Source organism: Eretmochelys imbricata, chromosome 22, assembly GCF_965152235.1.
Source record: "Eretmochelys imbricata isolate rEreImb1 chromosome 22, rEreImb1.hap1, whole genome shotgun sequence".
NCBI lineage: Eukaryota > Metazoa > Chordata > Testudines > Cheloniidae > Eretmochelys > Eretmochelys imbricata.
In genome coordinates, this window is record NC_135593.1 from 14,355,343 (window position 1) to 14,363,078 (window position 7,736).

A 7,736-nucleotide genomic window follows, 5' to 3' on the forward strand; every position below is an offset into this window, starting at 1 on the left:
CCCGCCCCCTGACAGGCCCCCCGACCCATCCAACCTCCCCCCACTCCTTGTCCCCTGACCGCCCCCTCCCCGGACCCCCTTCCCTAACTGCCCCCCCAGGACCCCACCCCCATCCAATCCCCCCTGCTCCCTGTCCCCCCCTTCCTGGGACCCCCCGGGACCTCCCCCCCGCTCCCTGTCTGTGAACCTCCACCCCATCCAACAGCCCCCTGTCCCCTGACTGCCCCCTGGGACCTCCTGCCCCTTATCCAACCCCTCCCCCCCCCCGCACCCTTACCATGCCACTCAGAGAGGCAGGACAGGCTTATTGGAAAGCCTGGGAGGTGGGCGGGCACGCGACGGTGTAGCTGCAGGGGAGGGAGGACAGCAGGGGAGGGGCTGGGGGCTAGCCTCCCCAGCCTGGAGCTCAGGGGCCAGGCAGGACGGTACCGCGGGCCGTAGTTTGCCCACCTCTGCTGTAGAGGGAGGACCAGATTGTGTCACCCTTACTCTGTGAATATTTCCATGGATTTAACACTCACACAGTATGCTGCTGGTCACCATGAGCATAGGCATCAGAACCTGGCCCAGAGTGAGCGAGAGATAGGAAGTCTTTGAATAATAGTAGTTATTTATAAGGCTCTTTAGTCTGTTTGAGAAATGAGCCAAGGGACATCTGCCTTAGGTCACAGAGTTTGTCACAGTGCGGAGGGCAGGGGGACTATCTGGCTTTCATTGCCAGTCTCCCAGCAGAAGCATTTTTGCTTCGGGTAGCTGGCATTGTTAATGGTGGTTTAACCTACTTACAGTAATAATCCCTGTAATCGAGGTATTGATTTAATCTTCGCAGCCCAAATGGGGCCATGCTGCAGGGGCGGGAGAGCTCTGTGGGAAGTTTCTCCAGTGAGTTGTAGCACAAGCCCAGTGAGGAGTGGCAAACCAGCTGTATGCTATGCCTCCTCACGTACCCCCCCACAACCTCCCCACCCCCCGCCCCCAAGCAAAGAGAATTCTTTCCAGGAAGGAGTCAACCGTGGCTCTGTCCCTGGCAAAAAACAAACAAACCAACCCACCCTGTGGATCACACATCTGGAGCAATATTAGATCATCCAGGTTTCTGTTGCATTCAGAAAACCAAATTCCTCTAATCTCGCACACCATCTGGCCAAATCTCTCGCCATCCGGCTCCCTTTCACACACCCAGCACTGTGTCTACAAGATGCTTGGCCTGGGGTCACAGCGACTGCATCCGCACACAGCAGAGTGTCTGTTGCAGGGACAGGCGCTGCAGGAGACAAGGAAGGAGGGTTTTGTGGTTAAAGCTAAGGACTCAGGAGTTCAATTCACTGCCCTGCCACAGATTTCCAGTGTGACCTTGGACATGTCACTTAGTCTCCCTGTGCCTTGATTCTCCATCTGTTACATGGAGATAATAGCTGACTCGTCTATTCAGACTGTGCGCCCTTCGGGGCAGGGACTGTCCCTTACTGAGTCTATACATTACCTAGTGCCATGGAGCCTGGATTCCAGCCAATGGCTGGAGCTGTCTCCTTTGCTTGTAATCGTTCTGCACAGCCACACAGCTGTGCTGTTTCTCATCAGCACCCAGTGCACCTTACAGACGTGGCTGGACTGGTGCATTCTGGGACTTCTTTAACTATCTTTCCCACAGCGCTCAGGTTTCTGAGAGCTGTGACTCTTGGGTAATTTTTAAATGGGTGGCTCTGCATCGTGGCGTGGGGTCAGGAGGACAAGCTGAACCTGAACAACTGGAATGCTTGTGGCTCCCAGTGCAAACTGGGAGAGAACGCAGGTGACAATGGCACCAGTTGAGATGCACTTGAGTCTAACCACCCAGCACTGGTAAAACGCTAGGGAGGGTCTTGGGTTTATAGGGCCCCATTTGTCTGGTACCAACAAGTCGTTGTACTGGCTTCACATGGTCAAGGGGGTCTAGCCAACAGCCTCTGCAGCACCTTTCCGACTTGTATAGACCGGGCCAGCTCAAGCCTCCTGTCAAGATGGGAAGAAGAGTGTCTGTGGGTCCATCAATAGAGCTAGCCTTCCTTTCGTCCAGGTTCGCTTTTATTCCCAGCTCCGCATAAAAACACTTGTTTCCCCTCCCCTTCCCTGCTTAAAGTTTAGCTTCGGTCTATCTCCTTCAGTACAGAGCAAATATCCAGTTGCCCTTAACTCATCTTCACACTCACCTAACTCCAGTTCATGAGATGCAGGCCTGAGTGTTTCTCTGACTCCGGCTTTGATAGGATCTTGGTTAAATCCTTCCCTGCTCACCCATTTCAAGATGTTCAGATATTGGACTATCTGCTCAGTTGTGTGCCTGCTGGGCGGAATGGCTTTCAGAGGAAAATCCAGATGTGCTCCGTATGGAAACAACTGGCCGGGGAACCTGATCTCCTGACTTTCCCTGTCCAGTCTGGGGAGAACCCAGGCATATAGGCAGCATTTCAAAAAATATATATTTACCACAGAACTGCTTGCTGAGTCAGAGCTACACTGTGGGAGTTGTACTGTATTTGCACTGTACAGCAGGGTACAAAGGCAGTGCTGCCGGCAGCAGGCATAAGAGAGAAACACACACAGACACATAGCATGCCTTGTGATCGAGAGAATGTATGGGGAGAGAGATGATATGCAGAAAGAGGTGGATGGATAGAGGGTGTGAATGGGGATGGATAGATAGATAGATAGATACATAGATCAGTATATTAAGATCTAGGAGGATAGACAGATAAATAGCATGGGGCAGGAGAGTTATTGTTGCAATGGCCAGGGCTCGCAGTGGTATAAGGGCTGTGCCTGGCAGTGATACACATTGTAAAGAAAAGGAACAGACCCATGGATAGGCTCAGAAGCACACCCTGAATAGAAAAGCCTGTGATTTTAGCATGCGCTGGTGGGGTTGGTCTATTCCAGGTCTCTGCCTCTGCCCAAAGAATTTCCAGGTTCTCCATCTAATAATAATAGAGCCGTGGCTTTTAAACTGTCTCTTCTCATCAGGTCACTGTAAAATAGGGTTAAGGGGAGGAGTGGGGAAGAAGAAGAAGAAGAAATCCAGTTGTTCATGCTAAGGATTTAATAAATGTTGACATTTGTGCAGAGGGAACTGTCTAGTGTTTTATGGTGCTCAGATGATCAAGGCAGGATTAGCAGGATCCAGAAATTGTTCTCTCACTGAGGAAGAAAGACTAATTTGCTCCTGCCTCTTATTTAGGATTTGAATATACCTATCCATCCCTCAGATGATGAGACAATAAAGACATGTGGGAAATAGTCCTCAAGTAGCTCCCCACACTCGGGAGACCAAGCAAATACAATCCCCCTGCTTCCCTCACAGTGTCAGAACACTGTCTCCTCAGCATGGTGTGTGTACTGGGGCTGTCTGTCCCTTGTCATCTCTGCTCGTTTGCTTTCCCATTTGACCTGCCTTATTTTTAGACACCTCTTGTAGCTATCCGCCTTGTCGATTTCTGCAGCTTTGATTGCGGCAGCTGAGGTGGCAATGGAAAGTGCAATTTCAAAATTACCTTTCATGTGTGGTTTGGAATAATAACTGTTGCATTAGACAGAGCAGGCTTCATCTCACGCCTGAGGGTGAGGGTCTGTTTATCACAAGTATATAGTGTGCTGTGTCTTTCCTTCCTTCCTTCCTTCTTTCCCTGCCCCCATTCTCTCATCATGCATATTGACCAGTGAAATCTGCCTGGCCTAGCCACTCCTGCCTGCCAGCCTAGAGCAAGTGCTTGCTCACCCAGATAACCTACTGGCCAATATCTCACCTGCCCATCCTACAGAGTCAGCAAAGGCAACCTGCCACCATATAGCTCAGCTGCCCAACCCACCTGGCCAGCAGTGCACCCCACACTTGCCACATAGGGAAACTGAGGCATGGGAAAGTAAAGCAATTTGCCCGAGGCCACACAGATCAGTGACAGAGAATAGAGCACTAGCCACTAGATATTGCTCTCTGTCTGAGGTGGGAGGAGATTCTCAAGATCCCTGACTTCTAGTCCATTGCTCTAGCCACCAGACCATCCTTCCTCAAGGTCAGTGTGTTTGCAACAGTGAGCATGTGGCCATGCCGCTGTATGTGTGTGGACATGCGTGTGTGTGTGTGCGTGTGTAAGCAGCACTCCCTGAACTCTTGCGTAATGGTGGGACCCAATATCCTCCCGAATAAGAAAAGAGTCTCTGCAGCTAGTTCACAGCAGCCTCAATCGCTGGTTATTGACCCCCACGGCTCCTCTGTACAGAAGTAGGAGGCAAAAGCCGGTGTTCCAGCACATCTGTTCCGGAACTGGGCCTTGATGGCTGTAGGGTATTTCCCCCTGTCAGTTCCTTCCTCTCCTTTATGAGCAGAAAGAGCCAGGACAAAACAAAGCTGTTAATGCTCTCAAAGCTGCCTCTCTCCTCACCCTGCCACCTGTCTCCACTAGGGAGAAAAGAAACCACAGACAAGCCAAATGGAAGCACAGAGGGTCTTAGAGATTAAAGGTGGGCTCTTGTGTTCTTCCTGAGGAACTCGTACCTGCAGACTCCCCCATCTTCCTTTGGTGGTAATCCCATGGAAACCTCTGCAAACAACTCCACAGGACATGTGCTAGGTAAATCTCTCTCTCTGCTGGAGCAGCCAGGATTTGCAGCTCTATAAAAGCCTCTATGAACCCCCAGGCTCCCTTGTTAATAATGGATGGTTCATAATAATAATTCATATGGATAGGATTGGTAGTTTGGGGAGGAGGCCAGGTTGGGCTCCTGGGCTGCAATCCCTCAACCCCTGTCCCCATGGCACTAGAGTGAGCCCAATACCACCTGCCTGAGTGCTGGTTTAGCTCGTGTGGAGGTAGGGGGCTGGAATGCCAGGCCCCCTGGATTACCTGGAAAAACTGCACTTTTCCAGACACGGACGCTCAGTGTTGAACTCACTGCCTCTCCTGGGCAATCCCCATCCTTCTGCCAGGCCAGGAGAGAAAAAGTTAAGCTCCTCTGGCAAATGACTTCTTCTTAGGAACAATATATTCTCTATATGACGGTAGCACTGGAGACCCCATTGTGCTGGGTGCTGCCTACACACAGGCCCTGTCCCTGTCCTGATGAGCTCAGAGCCTGACTAGACAGCGTTATCACCATCACCAGTTCAGAGATGGGCACCGAGGCCAGAGAAATTAGGTGACTTGCCCCAGGCAGGAATTGGGCACAGGCAGGAATTGGGCCTAGATCTCCTGAGTCCTAGGCCCTTAACCTCAAGACCAGCCTTTCATCCGATGGAAGCACGACCTATTAGATCTAGAGGTGAGCTTGAAACCTGCATATCTGGGCCAACTGGCCCATTGAACCCGGGAGCAATTCAGACCTCAATCCAGACATGCACTTTGTATTCCTGGGCTGATCTGAACCACGATGGCAGATGCTCCCAAACTTGGGAGACTAATTTTCTCATTTGTTGGCCACCACTGCAGAGGGTTCAAGGAAAACAAATGAGCTTGGAGACTGAACTGAGAGAGATTAAGTGACTGGCCCATGGCCACAAAGGATATTGGTGGCAGAGCTGGGCATTTATCCCAGGTCTCCCAAATGCTAAACTAATGCTGTAACCACTGAGCCATCCTACCTCTCAGAGGTGTCATACCTGAGTCACAGCAGCAGCAGGGAGACAAAAATCACATCCAAAGAGCTGGTAAGTGACTGAGGAATCCAGCTAATGCAGAAATGCTGACCCCATTCTCCAGCGTGAAGGGGCATAGCCAGGATGGATGTTGCTGACCTCCTCAGCATGAGTGGCACTGAACTGGCCGTGTAGACTGGGAGGTATCAAATTTGCTGCCATAGCTACCAAAAGGGCATCTAGAGGATGTTCACTGTGGCAAAAAAGGGTGCCTGAAGCCTAAGACTGACACCTGGGCTCTGTTCTTAGCTCTGCCATGTGAGTTTGGGCTAGTCTTGTCACTGCCCCGTGCCTCAGTTTCCCACTCTATAAACTGGGAATAGAAACACCTGATTTAATTAATTAAAAGTGCAGATTATTTTGAGCTCCATCAAAGGAGCTATTATGGCTGTGAGTCCTGTGGGACCTGCAGGATCCTAGTCCTGCTGCAGGGCTGTCCTGAAGGGCTTAAGTGGAATTAAAGTACTGTGATGGCCCCCATGTTACTGGGGGCTCAGGTCAGATCCATCCTTAACTGGCCTTTAGAAGATGTGACCCTAGAAGGACCCAGAATCACCATGTAATGGGGACTGAGCATGTACCCAGACTGACACCAGAGCTTCATTTACACTAAGGGAGGTGTTTGGAAGTTGGGCAGAGACCCCAAATGGAGACCGGGGAGATTATATTTGTTCTGCGGCAGCCTGAGCTCCACCTGGCTTATGAATAAACAGCTTTACCTTCAGCAGCAGCCTGCACAGCAAACCCAGGCTTGGAAGCTCTTCTCCCAACTCTCATCCTTCCAACTAAGTTTCTCTATTGGCTGAATTCCCTGCTATGGTGTCAGGTCTCATAGGAGATGGGGCCTGAACCAAATGGACAAAACACCCCTGGATTTTGCAGGTGTTTGAAATCTCGGATCCCATCTAAGAAGCCGAATAAATGATGGAGAACCAGTCCCTGCTTTCCCTTACCTGCATCTGACGTTGTCATTATCTGGAACGCCGAATGGGTGTAAAATACTGTCTGATCAGAATGATAATGTTCTGCACGTACTTTGCACCAAACTCAATGATAACAGTAAGAAAGACTCAAGCCCATAGAGTCTGATCCTGTGTGTTCTTGAGGGATGCTGAATGTCCCAGACTGCTGCTGATTTCAATGGGAACACATGGTGCTCAGCACCAGAGCAAGGGGAAGGACAAGGGAGAAATGGTTTTCCAATCCCAGGAAAATTTTACAAAAAGAAAAGGAGTACTTGTGGCACCTTAGAGACTAACCAATTTATTTGAGCATAAGCTTTCGTGAGCTACAGCTCACTTCATCGGATGCATTCAGTGGAAAATACAGTGAGGAGATTTATATACACACAACATGAAAAAATGGGTGTTATCATACACACTGTAAGGAGAGTGATTTTAGAAATTTTGGACATTTTTCCTGCCCCGAATCAGGATGAAAAGTCAAAATTTCAAAATTGCCCACAAGTCAACAAGCTGAAGAAGAATTCAGTTGGGGTCCATTGAGATGGTTTGCATTGGCATTTGTTTCTTTTTAATTTCAGGTCATATAGATTTTATTTTTATTTTTAATTTTGACCATTTTTAATTTTTATTTTTTTTTACTATATGACCCTAAACTTCAAAATGAAAATTTGTTTCACCATGAAACAACCTTGAATTTTCTGCTTAGACAGGGCCAAGAGGGGGCACACTGACAATTTCAAACCGTTTCTTCCGAACAATGTTTCTAAACAGAAATTTGCTCGAAAGTGACCTTCCCCACAGGTCTGGTTTTGAGAAATCAGCATTTTCCAATGAAAAAAATGTTTCCCTGAAAAATTTTTGTCTGATTCTCCTTAGCTCCAGCATTGCATATCCCAGCTTGGTTTGTATCTGTTCCTCATCTGATGTTGCTATCTCCTTCCCATTGACTGCTTTCAGTGTATTAATTTTATCGGAAGACATTGTCAAAACAACTTCTCTTCTGTCTTTGCATTTGGGACGCCGGCGCAGGAAAGTACATTTCGTTTTCAATCTGGCCCACTGAACACTGATTGCAGACAATGATTTCTTCTGCTTTCCAGACTTCT